Source organism: Trachymyrmex cornetzi, unplaced genomic scaffold (genome assembly GCF_001594075.2).
Source record: "Trachymyrmex cornetzi isolate Tcor2-1 unplaced genomic scaffold, Tcor1.1 scaffold419, whole genome shotgun sequence".
Lineage (NCBI taxonomy): Eukaryota > Metazoa > Arthropoda > Insecta > Hymenoptera > Formicidae > Trachymyrmex > Trachymyrmex cornetzi.
In genome coordinates, this window is record NW_017298950.1 from 13,596 (window position 1) to 30,460 (window position 16,865).

The following is a 16,865-nucleotide window of genomic DNA, read 5'->3' on the forward strand; positions in this document are numbered from 1 at the left end:
TAGTGAAGAAGCACATGTCGGAAAAACAGCTTATCGTGATTCATTTTTAATCGATTGGAAAATCTCTTTGGCGTCGAGAAATCTAATCTGTGAGGATTGAATCACTTTCAGCGATGTCTAAACTACAAAAGATATATGACTTCATCGTCGAAACTCGCCAGCGTTGGAGCCAGCACCTTCTCGTAGCGAGCGGCAGGAATTAATTTAGAAAGTTTTTTCTATTCCTTATAGTTTCGACGATATTCGCTTCAAAAGAAAAAAACTGATTTTTTTCAAAAAGGTGTTTCATCCTCTAGAACTGAAATTCCGCACAAACAAAAAGTAGTTTTGTGTTACAGATGAACTACTCTACTTACACACCAAGTTTCAGAATTTTTTAAATTTTTGAGTTGCCTAACCTCCCTTGTAAATCATAAAAAATTAAGTCTCTCTCTGTAAACTAAATAAACTTTCGTTTCATCCAATATTGATACGAGCGAGTTTCTCAAATCTTCAGTCTACTCAAGAAACAACAAGTTGGCGCTACAGCAAATTCGAATCTATTTCAGTAGCATTTTGAGATGTCGATGGAGCAATTTTTACCTCCCTGACTCATGCCAAACAATAGTTGGCCCAGGAAATTATTTCTAAGGAATTTAACACCTAATAACATCAAGTTGCATTTTTATTGAGTTTCCGTTAACAATAATATTTGCAAACTTGCGACATTTATGTCCAGAATTAACGAGCGCTTGTAACGATAATCTGCGTTTTAAAACGGCAAATTTTAGCTATATGATCGAATATGCTACAAATTCGACATTCGACTATTTTAAACGGGCAATTTATCCGTTTATGAGTAATTGCACCACAACCTCGACGAGAAGTACTGCTGGATCCAACTCCTTATTTTCTGAAGGGTATTGTCATCTTCATTGAGTCACTGAGAATTTTTACCTTTCTCTTTAGAATCAAATTGTTTGACAGCGTTTACTTTTCATTGCGCTCGGCGAAATATGAATTCTCCACACGAATGACATCTGCAGTGCGTTTCGTATGTGCGCAACAGATTTCTCGAATATATTCGAACGTGCAGGATTTCTTTTCCGAAATCAGTTTGAAAAGAACAGTTCTTCCAATATAATAGACAGGATCACTGGTTGTAAGCGTCGTCAGAAGGATCTTAAGCTGATCAATTTTAAAGTTGCCAAATTCAAAATTGTATCCTGAAATATTAATCCCATTAAGGATTTCGACAATAGACATTGGAAGCGAGGCTCGAAAATTCAAAACTTCAAAACGTCGCTGAAATAATGTTTTGTTGTCATGAAATTGCTTTCGCGACAAGATCATTGAAAGGTAACTCAAGCGGGTTTTTTTAGGCGAGAGACGTGCGAACAAACATTGATACTCGTCATCGCCGAGCGCAATGAAAAATAATTCCTTACGCTCTTTGTCGGACAAACTATATAGTTTCGACGATATTCGCTTCGAAAGAAAAAAACCGATTTTTTTCAAAGAGGTGTTTCACCCTCTAGAACTGAAATTCTGCACAAACAAAAAATAGTTTTGTGTTACAGATGAATTACTCTACTTGCACACCAAGTTTCAGAATTTTTTGAATTTTTGAGTTGCCTAACCTCCTTTGTTAAATAAATACTATATACAAATAATCCCACAATTTGAGCAATATTGACCGTATAGTTTTCTTATAATATTGTTCTGAAATTGACATTTTAAGTATATCGTCTGCGAGACGATCGTTCCAAAGTAAACAATCACCGATTTAATAAATACTCTGCCAACTTAAGACTTTGAAAAACTGTAGGACCCAGTGAAAATGACTCACGAGTCAGTCAAAGTGATGTCAATATGACATTAAAACCATCGTTTGTCGGCATGGCGCCAAAGAAATAGTTCAATATTGACGAAAAATTGACACCATGTAGAATGATGTCTTAAGTGAGGAAATATCGTAGAAGTAGGTGAAAATCATTGTTTATAGATGATAATTCTAGTATTATGCGAGAAATTCAATCAATATCATCTTAACGGCATTTTGACGTTTAGGACGTCATTTGGACGTCACTATAATAATAAATAACAGCTTAATGTTTTGCTGGATAATTGTTAATATGATATCAAACAAATATCAAAATGGCAGTCAAGATTACCGTCATGATATGGAACGTTTTGCAGTCATATAGTCGTCATTTTGCCATCATTTTGATTCTTTTTGACGTCATATTCCTAATCAATTTGACGTCACATTGACATCACTTTGACTAAGTAGTTTTCACTGGGGATTTGGTAGATGAAATATCAACAACTATGTACAAAAAAGCAAAATCGGACTTTATCGTATGGATTTAAAGTTTTACTATCACAAAGTTTACCTTTTCCCCACGGATCGCATTAATAAATTCCCTGATAGCACAGAAAGTTTCAGTTGTGTTGCAGGGACTTTTCAATGTCTCAATTGTGTATCATCACATTTATAATATTTCTGAGACCATCTTCTTTGAAATATTACAATTGCAATGTTTCTGCAATTACTTTAATTGAAACCTTACGTTTAAAATGTTCCTGTAATATATAGTTCTTCCAACGTTGCAAATACAAAGTTTCTGAGAGATTTCTGTGTGCTGCGCGCGAAAATGGCTATCCGGATGATGTGCCGCACCATCTTGTGATCACATATACGTGTATAAGCCATCTTTGAAGTACTTTGATCGATGAATTTACGTAACTTCGTCGTCGTACAATGCCCATAGGTCATACGTGTGCCCATAGGTCTGTTTTCTGTGGCTGAATCAGTGTACACTTTTGGAACTTGAAGTGAAATAGGTATATGTTTGATATTTGTCAAAAGCGAGAAAGAGAGTTTTAGTACAGTCTAGTGCAGGAACAGAAAACAGACCACATGTCTGCCGACTCTGACTGTGCATTCGTATTGTAAGTTTCTTAAACTGTGTATACACCTAGCGAACGAACACCGAACGAACAGCAAACGTAAAAATTTGTACTGTTGTTTGTTATATAAAAGTTGCACAAGTTTAATTGCTACATGGAACGAACATCGAATCTGGTCGAATACAAGTATTCCATACAATCGAGAAAAAGAATAAACTGCTCACAAATATAAACACTGTTTTTTTTACATTTCTGCAAGGTTGCAGATGAAACTAAAGAGCACTTTGCATCAATATCACTGAAAGATTGTATAAACATTTCCGTAAGATTTCAGAAACGTTTCTTGCGGACCGAAGCGGACATTTTGACGTTGCCGCAATCTTGCAGAGACTTCTCAAAAATATTACGCAACGTTACTGCGATGGTATCAATGTTTCAATGTTACGTTCGTGCAACGTTACAGAAATCCTTCTGTGTTATCAAGGTTGGCAACGCCTCAGTGCACAGCTGATACGAAGCCAACTTCATATAACCTAGAATTTATCTCTGATGTGACCATTGAACTATATATACACTGGAATGGACATCTCCGCTGTGAAGCATAGAAAATCGTGACAGCAATTGATCAGCCGTCATTTTGGTTGGATCAAATATTTGAGCGAATCAGAAGCTTTCAGGTGCTCATGCGCACTTAGGTTTAGTGTTCTTCAATAAGACGCATATGGCATATGAGACGGTGATCATCTACCGACGTGATCGGACATATTATTATGTCATCATTTTTGAAAAGTATGACCGGCTTGAAACGCGCAATTGAGTTTATGTTACTCTTTTAGACTTTCGTATTCTGCATATTCTCACGCGAAGAAAAAGTAAGACGCATATGTCAGCAAGATTTTCGTGTGTGAAGTTATATTTGAAGGATTATAAAATCGCGTGACTGTCTACAAAGCATCAACATGAAGTGCAGTATGCCTGGCAGAGAAGTAAAAAGGGCCTTTCATTTCATAGGTAAAAATTTTTGTTTTAAATATATCAATTCCTGTATATGTGTTAACGATGTAGGATATAAAGTGTTATTAAAGTTATTTTATTAAATGTATTAATAAAACTGAAGTGATATTATTTTTATTTATATACCATTCATGTCCATATAGATTTCCATACATCGATAGTACATCGATTGATACATCGATCGCAACGCGCGCGCGAACGCTTCTGATTCACTCAAATATTTGACCTACCCAAAATGACGGCTGCTCAATTGCGGCCACGAATTTTCCTCGATGCCCATTCTAGTATATATAGTTCAATAGATGTGACCATGGTGGAAGGAATAACATGGCGTGTGCAGTTTGGCCAAACCACATTTACTTTTGCTCCGCGTCATCTCAGTGATTGACTACTAACTGTAAAACGCGAAACATGGGGCGGTATTTCACAGTTCTAGGCTTTGCGGAACGAGAATCAGAGAAACGACAGAGAGCACTAATTTTAGAGAGAGAAGCTTGCAAACTGAGTATATCATGTAATCTTTCCACCATGGAAGTGATTGCCCGTTGCGAAGTCCAATGTCGCCAAATATACACTCGACCTTTCGAGTCATTGAAAATCTCATACATTGGTTAGTATTCTATATACACTAATAACTTACTAAGAGTATAGCACATAAATAGTATAATTAATTACACTGATATTGCATATGATACGGAATCGCTGTAATGACAACTTATTTCAGTTGCATTTTTTACTCCAAAGTTATAAGCGAACCTTCTTAATCGATCAATACGAGATGCGGTTAAGCGCGTGTCATAACAATTATAAGTTTGATTGTTTTGTACGATGCGTATTTATAATCCGTTATTAGTAAATCCCTATTTGTAATTCCGCAACTCCTCTAAAATATCTCTTCGGGATATTTTATAGAAATAATTTCTATAATACTTACTCGGACTCCGATTAAACTTATATTTCCAAGAATTAATAGTAATAAAAGCAATGAAAGTCCTTGAAATGATGATTCCAATGTATTAACAAATCTAGATTAAAAATTTATAAGTTACGTTAATCCATCGAGGCACAGAAGGGAACCTTTCGAAGTGATAAATTCTGATTTTAATGAAACTTTGTGAACTTGTAGCTTACATAAAGAGATGAATTTAGAAAATATTAGTTGCGGCTAAAAACGGTTTGAAGGGGTGAAATCACCCCTTACGTGTACAGCGGTTTTCAGCTATTTCTGTTAAATCTCGAAAAATATTAGAGATATAAAAAATACTTTATACAAAAATTTTACAACAAAATCAGCTGTATTCATCAACGTTTTTAGAATAATTATTTACCAATTTTTTGTCAAAATTTTCGAAAAAAAATTATTAAATAATTATTCTTAAAAAATATCATTGACGTGAGTAAATAGAAGTAATTTTATTGTAAAACTTTTGTATAAAACATATATTTATATCTCGAATAGATTTCGAGATATAGCGGAGAAAGCTGAAAATCGCTTCACACATGAGGCCTGATTTCATCCTTCAAACTCTATGTTGGCAGCAATTATCAGAACTTTTTAAAAAATTATTATTTTTAAAAATATTTGTGATAGATACAGATAATTTTATTATAAAGATACTTGTAAGTAAATGTCTATCCCAGGAAAATGATAAAATGTTATTATTTCCACATCACCTATCATAAGCTAGATAGTATGATGCGCTTTTTTTATAATGGTTTCCCCAGTAGGCTTATTCGACTCTAATTTTTTTATGCACGAATTATTCCAAATGCCATCATTCCTCCGTTGACTACTTTGGAACATTTAAAAATTTATACATTTTTTTTTTAAAGATTTATTATCATTATAAAAAAATATATTATTATTATTACATAAAAATATATTCGCGCGAGTAATATTTAAAAAATGCTTATTAAAATATTGTAAAATTACAACATCCTTCTCCACATTTTTCTCAATACGTCATTAATTTAATGATGCAGTTAAATCATTTAACTCAAGAAGATGTTTTAATTTGACTCTATAATTTATTTACTTGCATACGTTAATGTGAACGTTACTTATGTTCAAATAAGTACAAAAATAGACTGATTAACGTTTTGATACACATGGAAGTAATAAGATAATAAAATGTTAACTCAAGAAACTCGGGGTTGCCATTCTTCCTTTGACATCTAACAGTGATGAGTTACGGTACCATATATTTCCTGTAATATATAAGCACATTTTTTGTTATAAAGACCAAAATGAATGTATTTATTATAAATTTTGAAACTACTTGTTAATCTCGTTATTAATACTAACATGATTATTATATGACAAAATGTTCGCAATTATGATATTCTTAAAAAAAATGTTGCATACAAAAATATTGTTTGCACCAGGAACATCGTATTACAACAGGTTCACCACATATGGAGCAGCGAGGTATTTCTTGAATATTCTTTCCGTTGAAACAAAAATCTCCTAGAGATTCGAATTGTGGCGGCCGTTCTTCAATGTATTCACTCTTATACCAAGCATATTTAAAAAGCATATTAAAAAAATTATGAAATAATCGCGGAGAAGATTTTCCATAGTCTAAATCCATAAACGTCAACAGGTTGAATCATTCCCGTTGTTTTCTTTGGTATAGTTAAAATTCGTACATCTTTATCTTTTTTTGGCATAAATTCTTGCAGACTTGCAGAACAATGTCCGCTCTAAGATTCTAATAACAGCACACTAAAACTTCCAGTTGCGGGTACAAACATATTTGTAAACCATGACTGAAATTGTTGTGTAGTTAATTTGCTCGATTTTGATGCTGCAATGTAAACATTTGCAGGTTTAAACAAACTTTCCTCTACGCGTGGTCTGAAATTTCCACTAGCTTCTTTCAGTACCAAATAGAGAGGCGATTTCAATTGTCCGCTTGCAGAAATTATGGGCATAATTGTGTAACTATGCGTAGTTGCTGATAGTGATTGAACTATACTTTCAACTGTTTTAACACCTTGCGTGGTCAGTAGTCTGTCTGAATGTAATTCTAAATTGAATCCACTTTCGTCTGCATTATATATATTCTCTAGTTCAAAAAGATTTATATTAGATTTTACGGTAGTTATGAATTCCTGACATGCAATTTGTAATTGCTCTTTATCTCTTTGCGCAGAACGACTTACAAATTTTGTTACTTTTCTTTACACGATTCTATATTTTCTTTAAAATTTAATATCCATGTTGCACTAGCTTTAAATGAAGAAAAATCGATTTGTGCCTTGGCTTCTAAGGACCATCGTCGTAAGTCCATATCACGAATGATTTTTTTTCGTCATCAGCTTCTTTAAAATTTTGTAAGGCATATTCGGAAATATATAACATCTTTTCTCTATGGGTACCTCCTTTTTGTATGTAATTTTTCCATCGATATAGTTGCGACAAAGACTTCACTTTTTTAAAACGGTTTTTTACCGATGATAAGGAATACCGTCCCTTTTTTGCACTTTTCCAAAATTCAACAGCGCTTCTCTTATAGCCATCATTAACAATTTCGCGTTCTTCTGAAATACAACTATCTTCTGCTTGATCATCGTCTTCATCTTCTTCTAGTATTTCTATTTCATAATCGTCGACAAAATCTGCATCGAGTAAATTCGATTCCCAGTAATTTTCGAATTCTAACGTAATATCAGCATGAATATCACATGACGTTTCATTCATTGAAGAGTGTATAATATCCTATATCACATTGCGTAATTCAATTTCTTTATCGTTTACAGGTGTTTCCGGAATTTTTGAAATTTGAAAAAGGATAATTAACATTGAGAATATTTACAGGATTCATTTGTACCATTTTAAAGTACCAAAAAATTTTTGCACTGTTTGACTTTGACTTTGCACTTGAATTATTCGTTATTCTTGCTAATTATGCCTTATACTGAAATTATTGCAAGAACTTTGTGATTTATATAGTAATTTCAAGTGACTAATAATCAAGTGACTAATAATCAAGTGACTAATAATCAAGGACTAATAATAGATAAGATGTTTTTCAAGCACGTACATCATATGTGACATAAAAATGACGCTATTGTCGCTTGATTAATAATATTAATCAAGCACGTACACTCCCCGTCAATGATTTGCATGGTCGTGCAGTAGCCCTGACTTATCAGCTTGATTTACTCGCAGGATAACGATTTAGCCGTTACTTTTATCATTATTTTAATTTCGATTAAATAGGTCCAATAGACTAGATATTCTTAAAAAACATCTTGTGTATTATATCTTAGGCTGCATTTCGATAATCTCTGTCGTATATCGGAAATTTTAATTTTCCATATTAAAAGTAAATTTTGAAATATTGATTCTTAATAATGACATTAACGTTTAACAATTATATAAAATAATATCTAATCTGAATTCATATAAATGAGTTATTTAATGCATTATAAACTAAAAAAATAAAGATATTAGATAATATAAGGAATTAGAAAAATTATTAGATAAGTTTAATATAAAGAAAGAGAAAACTATTCTATATACAGACTAGAGAGTTTCAAGTTTTAATATTTATTTATTATTACATTTAATATTAATTATCAAATAATGTAATTTTTAACTGTGTGTAATAATTTTTTATTATTACAAGAAAGTGACAAGAAAGTAATAAATCGTTATTTTTTCAAGTAACGCGTTTTAAAATGAGTGACGAGCGATGGTAACGAGTTATTTTTCACAAGAAGTAACTGTAAGAGTAATGCGTTACTTTTTTAAGGTAGCGTTCCTAACTCTCAATATATATTTATTTTACCGATATAAATGATAATAGATTGAAAGAAATATGTATAATTAAACGGGAAAAAATAAACGTATCAATTATTAAAATTAAAAATAAATTATTCCTTTTATTAAAAATAAAATGGTGCATATATGAGTAATTGATCAAATACCTTCTTTGTGCAATTATTTACTGATATTATCTTAAATGCGACGCCTTAATAATTGCCTGCTATAGCTGCACGACATGCACGAGATAGAAAATAAAATGCAATCGGCGATTGTTTTTAATCTGTCTCGTCTCGTGTACTGTTAGAAATGTTCTTAAATTTCATTAACTTTTAATGTACGTTGGTGAATGAAGTTTAATTTCTCTGTAACTGAAAGGACTATTAATGCACATGTTAATGAGATTTAAGTTTACAGTAATTGAAAAATTAAGTGTAATGAAATTTAATATACTTTTCATTTACGGATATAAATGACATTTAATTAATCGTAATTGAAATAACTATTAATGTACATATTAATGAAATTTAATGTACTTTTACATTTACGAATATTAATATTTTAATTAAGCCTAATACTATTAACGTTTAATACGTTTACGTTTCTTACATGTCATTAACGTAAATTACTTTTCAGTTACAGATCTCGTACTTTTCATTAACGTGTAAATTAATTTCTACAATAATGTGTTCATTAATTTCAATACACACGTTCATCACATTTAAGACTACTGTAATTTAGTTTTTATTTACATCATTCATTACATTTAATTTCGTGCATAACTACATGCTTCCTTTATATGTTAATTAAAATTCATTGAGAAATTTCTAACAGTGTGCAACCATGACAGGCAATCTAAATATTGTTCATCGTGGACGCATTATCGGGATGTGGGAAAGTGGAATAGGTGTGCGAGATATTGCACGTCAAATTCCTTGTAGCAAACCGAATGTTCGTAAGTGGATCAAGCGATGGCTGGAAGAGGGAACACAATCGTAGGCAGCGATTGACAACCGCCGAAGATAATAGACTCCTTGTCAATCAGGTAGATTTGAATTCTTTTCTTCCGGTGTCGCATGCTGTAAATCAATTAGATTTGCAGATATCTGATAGGATAGCACAAAGGCGTTTACACGAAGCGAGTGTGCATTGTTATAGTGTTGCACATAAAATTGCTCTAACGAGTAAACATCGCGATAATCATGTCGCTTTCGCGCTGCATCAGATAAACACAGCTTCATCAGAAGATTGGAATCGAACTATCTGGACGGACGAAAAAGTATTTTGTTCGGCGTATGATCGACGCCTACACGTGTGGAGGCCCGAAAACCATCGCTTCGATCCTAAATACGTAGTTCAACACGAGCGAAGTGGGCGCATCACTTGCGCTATGTGGAGATAGATAAGTGCACATTGTCCTGAAGAACTAATCGAAGTATCGTCGCATATGAATGCCTTCGAATACACGGAGAGAATTTTTTCTTAGAATTTACCCTGAAAATATGACAATCGTGGGACAACATTGTATTTCGAAGAATTTTGATATAAATCTCTCTCATTCATTAATAAAACTACAATAAAGTATAAAATAAGTTTGATCAATTTTACTGAAGTGCATGGTAAAAATCTTTAAAACATTGTATTGTACCACAATCACCATATTTTCAGGGTAAATTTAAAAATAAAATTCTCTCCGTGTATGTAAATATTCTGGAGAACGTATTGCTTCCCAGCGTTCGACAAATATATACCGAAGAAGATATGCCGACATTTCGATTCGTCATGATAATAGTGCTGTCCATACCTCCCACATAGTAAAAGAATGGTTCGCACAACACCCAGAGATTAAAGTTCTTGATTGGCCACCCAAATCCCCTGATCTCAATTTAATTGAAAATGTTTGGGGAGTAATTGCGAATTCGTGGGATTGTGGTCATGAGAAAACTAAAAAAAATTTTGTTGCGCACGCGAAGAACATATGGGAAGGCTTAAGGCATAAGCCTCAATATTTTGAAAAATTGAACGGTTCGATTAAATCGACAAAATCGATTAGCCCATGTAGTTGCACGAGAAGGATACTGGACCGATTACTGAATTGGTCTCAGTATTTAAACAGTACTTAACGAAGAAATACTCATATGCATCGTTCTATTTTCAATAAAAAGAATAAATTATTTTTAATTTTAATAAATGATCTATTTATTTTTTTTTAATCTACTTATTTATATTTCTTTCCATCTATTGCCGTTTATATTTATAAAATACAATATGGTACGATTCGTTACACTTTCTACTTATTCATATTTCTTTCCATCTATTGCCGTTTATATTTATAAAATACAATATGGTACGATTCGTTACTTTTTTGCCACTTTTTTGTAATAATAAAAAATTATTACAGTTAAAAATTACATTATTTATTAATTAATATTAAATGTAATAATAAATAGATATTAAAACTTGAAATTCTCTAAACTAGTCTGTATATAGAACAAGTTTTTCTTTATATTAAACTTATTTAACAATTTTTCTAATACCTTATATTATCTAATATCTTTATTTTTTACTACTCATTTATATGAGTTCAGATTAAATATTAGTTTATATAATTGTTAAACGTCAATGTCATTATTAAGAGTCAATATTTCAAAACTTACTTTTAATATTGAAAATTTCCGATATGACAGAGATTATCGAAACCCACACAGCAATGGAGATCTATGGGATATACTAAAATCATCGCGAATATACGAAATATATCTCAATATCTTTAAAATGCCATCAGTATATTATAATGACTATATCATGAATACACTTCCTGTATAAGATATTCAGGAGATATCTTACCCCGAACAAAGTAAATGTGTACGATATATCTCAGAGACATTCTGAAGACATCTAACAGATAAAATATCTTCCAGTCGTTTCTAAGATGTCTCTTTATATATAATATAAAACTTATAGAATAGTGCGTAATTATAATATACGTACATATATAAGGGCATAATTAAGTAAATTATCTCTTTGGGTGGTATTCATCTTAGAACATATACTACTGGAAGGAGCATAGGCTTGAAAAGTTGAAGCCGAGAAGATTAACCAGGATGGAGGTAGAATGCAAAGAAAATTGACAAGGATGGAGATAGAATGCGTGATCCTAAATTGTAATGCGCATGCTTGTCGCTTTTTCTCTTCACCTCGCAGACTCCGTGCGAATGGTCTGAGCACATCCACGACACATTGCTGACTAGGCACATTCTATCTCTTTGTCAATCTTCTCGGCTTCAGCCGAAAGAATGGGATTATGGGTCTGTGCTCCTTCCAGTAGTATATGTTCTAAGGTATTCATAATTAGGTTTCATAATTTAAAGGTGTGTTTACACGTACATTTCTGAACAGCCAAATAAAGCTGGTTCTACTATGGACGTCTTTTTGAGATTTTTAAGGTTAGAATATTTTAGAAACCTGACGTAATGGTGTAATTTGGGCTATGGATTTGGTTTTAGCATGCCAGAAACCTTCGGGATTACATACTACCGTAATATGTCTGTATAATCGGTGTAAATTAAACTATCATTATAATTATAAAAAACATTCTCCCAAATATATCCCGACTAGATACTATAATTATCTCTAATATATCTTTATAATATACCTACGATAACATTTCAGATTTTACTATAAGCAACAATAATCATTGATATCTCAGGAATAACGTAAGAATATATTTCGCTTAAACTTGAGATATCCTAGTCCTTCTTTGGTGCGGACATTAGTATATCCTATTGATATCCTATTGATATATCCAGATGTCTATTGAATATCTTTGAGATTTCTTTTGCTGTGTGGGAATGTAGCCTAAGATGTAAAACACAAAATGGTTTTTAAAAAGATCTAATCTAGTGGATCTATTTAATCGAAATTAAAGTAATGGTAAAAGTAACGGGTAAATCGTTACCATGCGAGTAAATCAAGCCGATAAGTCAGGGCTACTGCACGACCCTGTGAATCATTGACGGGGAGTGTACATCATGTGATATAAAAATGACGCTACTGTCGCTTGAATATTTTTGTATGCAGTATTTTTTTGAAAAATATCATAATTGCGAACATTTTGTCATATAATAATGTTAGTATTAATAACGAGATTAAGGGGATGCTGGAGTGACAGTCAAACTTAATCAAGATCGATAGTACAGACTTTTTTAAATTCCAAATTCGACGACATCTTTCATTCATTTCTTATATTTATTATATATCGTTGTGTCTCGCTCAAACGCATTCATCTGTCCTTATTTAACATATTGCAATGCCATCTCTTAGAAAGAGATCAACTAAAATACTGTTCGGTTTCATGGCTTCACATCAATTTTATTCGTAGTATACGAACGAAATTTTCGGCGACTCTTTTCTCTTATACCAAAGCCCTTACCTCATTTCTAAAAGCATAGGATTGTTCTTCGATGTTTTCTGTAGACTGCTGGCTACTTATTTCAAACAGGTAAAATCTGAAACTTTTATATGCAGCAAATATTGTGACGAGTTGACTGCAGGAGCCGGTGACAAAACTACAATTTTTAATTTTCTTTTATTTTTCGTATTAAATTGTAGCTGGCAGCCTGTGTTGTTATCGATACTTTAATTGTGGAGAAGGACTTTTCAATCCATAAACACAGAGAAAAGAGTCTTTAAAAATTAATGGTAAAACAAGACACTCCAGCATCCCCTTAACAAGTAGTTTTACAAATTATAATAAATACATTCATTGCTCTTTATAACAAAAAATGTGCTTATACATTACAGGAAATATATGGTACCGTAACTCATCACTGTTAGATGTCAAAGGAGCAATGGCAACCCCGCGCGAGTTTCTTGAGTTAAATAATATTTTATTATCTTTTTACTTCCATGTGTATCAAAATGCTAATCAGTCTATTTCTGTACTTATTTCAACATAAGTACAACAATTTCAGTCATGGTTTACAAATATATTTGTACCCGCAACTGGAAGTTTTAGTGTGCTGTTATTAGAATCTTAGAGCGGACATTGTTCTGCAAGTCTGCAAGAATTTATGCCAAAAAAAGATAAAGATGTACGAATTTTAACTATACCAAAGAAAACAACGGGAATGATTCAACCTGTTGACGTTTATGGATTTAGACTATGGAAAATCTCCTCCGCGATTATTTCATAATTTTTTTAATATGCTTTTTAAATATGCTTGGTATAAGAGTGAATACATTGAAGAACGGCCGCCACAATTCGAATCTCTAGGAGATTTTTGTTTCAACGGAAAGAATATTCAAGAAATACCTCGCTGCTCCATATGTGGTGAACCTGTTGTAATACGATGTTCCTGGTGCAAACAATATTTTTGTATGCAACATTTTTTTTAAGAATATCATAATTGCGAACATTTTGTCATATAATAATCATGTTAGTATTAATAACGAGATTAACAAGTAGTTTCAAAATTTATAATAAATACATTCATTTTGGTCTTTATAACAAAAAATGTGCTTATATATTACAGGAAATATATGGTACCGTAACTCATCACTGTTAGATGTCAAAGGAGCAATGGTAACCCCGAGTTTCTTGAGTTAAATAACATTTATTATTTTTTTACTTCATGTGTATCAAAATGTTAATCAGTCTATTTCTGTACTTATTTCAACATAAGTAACGTTCACATTAACGTATGTAAGTAAATAAATTATAGAGTCAAATTAAAACATCTTCTTGAGTTAAATGATTTAACTGCATCATTAAATTAATGACGTATTGAGAAAAATGTGGAGAAGGATGTTGTAATTTTACAATATTTTAATAAGCATTTTTTAAATATTACTCGCGCGAATATATTTTTATGTAATAATAATAATATATCTTTTTATAATGATAATAAATCTTTAAAGAAAAAATGTATAAATTTTTAAATGTTCCAAAGTAGTCAACGGAGGAATGATGGCATTTGGAATAATTCATGCATAAAAAAATTAGAGTCGAATAGGCCTACTGGGGAAACCATTATAAAAAAAGCGCATCATACTATCTAGCTTATGATAGGTGGTGTGGAAATAATAACATTTTATCATTTTCTTGGGATAGACATTTACTTACAAGTAGCTTTATAATAAAATTACCTGTATCTATCATAAATATTTTTAAAAATAATAATTTTTTGAAAGTTCTGAAAATTGCTGCCAACATAGAGTTTGAAAGATGAAATCAGGTCTCATGTGTGAAGTAATTTTCAGCTTTCTCCGCTATATCTCGAAAACTATTCGAAATATAAAAAAATATTTTATACAAAAGTTGTACAATAAAATTACCTCTATTTACTCACATCAATAATATTTTTTTAGAATAATTATTTAACAATTTTTTTTCGAAAATTTTGACAAAAAATTGGTAAATAATTGTTCTAAAAACTCGAGTAAATACAGCTGACTTTGTTGTAAAACTTTTGTATAAAACAATTTTTTATATCTCAAACATTTTTCAAGATATAACGGAAAAAGCAGAAAACCGCTATATGTTAAAGGTGATTTCACCCCGTTTTTTAGCCGCAACTGATATTTTCTAAATTCATCTCTTTATGTAAGCTACAAGTTCACAAAGTTTCATTAAAATCAGAATTTATCACCTCGAGAGGTTCTCTTGTCAGGGGAAGGGGATAGAAGGTGACTTTATTTATAGAAAAACAATTAAGATATAGTATAAAACTTGCTTACTCTAAAGCAAGTTGATGTTTCTTTAAACATGTTATATATTCCCGGTATATTATTCCTTCATTGAATGGATTAAGTTCCATATTTACACGATATCCACATTTGCTGATTTTATTGTTATTATAAGCTTTGGAAATTATATTTTCAATTTGCTTACTGTAAAAATGATATCTCACAAAAGCACAAAATGATGTCTCAAAATAAAATATATGTATAATGTGTGTACGAAAAATGAAACATATATGTCATAAAATATATGAACGGAGTATACGAAACTAGGGTTATACAATAATTATAACAATATTATTTACCATATTTAATTGATCTACCTGACAGCAGCAAATAAACTGCATGCATGAGCGGTGCAGGCCATGTGCATTGTATCAACACCAATTGAAATGTTTAAACCTATTATAACTACAATGGTAGTGTAACAAAACATTATTAAAAAATAATCATCTTTATTCACTCTGAATTCGACTTCGATCGCAAAAATTCGCGGACGTGATTCATTAAGAGGTAGCACTGTGTCTAACAATACTGGTATTAATGGTATTGTTACAAATATTAACATTGTGAAAAACAATAGCACTGCAACATTTCGAAAGAATTATGTATCTTTGTTCACAATAATATTAATTAGAAGTATTTTAGAGCAACATCATTATTCTTTTTAAAAAATTTGTTATTATATAATAAAAATATTATTTAACGCCGTTTTTTTCATAACTTAACTTCATAACGTAATTGTCATATCACTATACTTATGTCTCGTAATTGTCATATCACTATACTTATGTCTCGATTTATTTTAGATCATAAAAATTTTAGTTTATTTTATTTATACGACATAATTACTCTCTACATAACGTACTTACTCGAGAAAACTATTGTGAACCTTCGTGACAACGTAGCATAATCTTTCATTATTCGAACTTCCACATCACTTGTAAATATGTCCCAGTGTTTATCAATGGCTATACACAACTGTTGCAACTGTTTATAATAAATGGACATGATTTTTACAAACATATTATATATAAAATAATTTTCTAACAAAAGATTAACGAAAAGGAATAATGACAACATAAATAAAATAAAAAAAGATAATTAAATATCTGTGAATTTACTCTGTTCTGATTCCAAATATTATGCAATACCCTTGCAATAAAAGCAGTCGTAAAAATAAATTGATAGCAGGCGTCGAAAACCATTTGTGGATCACCCCAATGATCATACAGCAGTAGTATCTGCATATGTTTAATTATGATTCGTAAATGCATTACAACTGTATAGTTGTAAAATCAATTGTATAAAATCGTTTTATTTATTTAATTAACCATTAATTGTTAATCATTTACAGTATGCTACTACACTGTTAAAAAAGACATAAAATTTAATGTACTTTTAAGTTACAAAAATTAAATTAAATTTTATGATTACATTAAATTTT

The 16,865-nt window shown here is 31.4% G+C and overlaps 1 long non-coding RNA gene across 1 annotated transcript in view; it reads right to left on the reverse strand.

Annotated features, from left to right (window-relative positions):
• Nucleotides 1-12,705, reverse strand: part of LOC108764409 (uncharacterized) — a 15,225-nt gene extending 2,520 nt beyond the window's left edge. Inside the window, exons 1-2 of the long non-coding RNA XR_001940277.1 lie at nt 12,636-12,705; nt 4,482-4,486 (exon numbers count right to left, since the gene is read on the reverse strand). This is a non-coding gene — a long non-coding RNA (uncharacterized LOC108764409). The remainder of the gene's footprint in view (nt 1-4,481; nt 4,487-12,635) is intronic.
• Between the last annotated feature and the right edge of the window lie 4,160 nt (nt 12,706-16,865).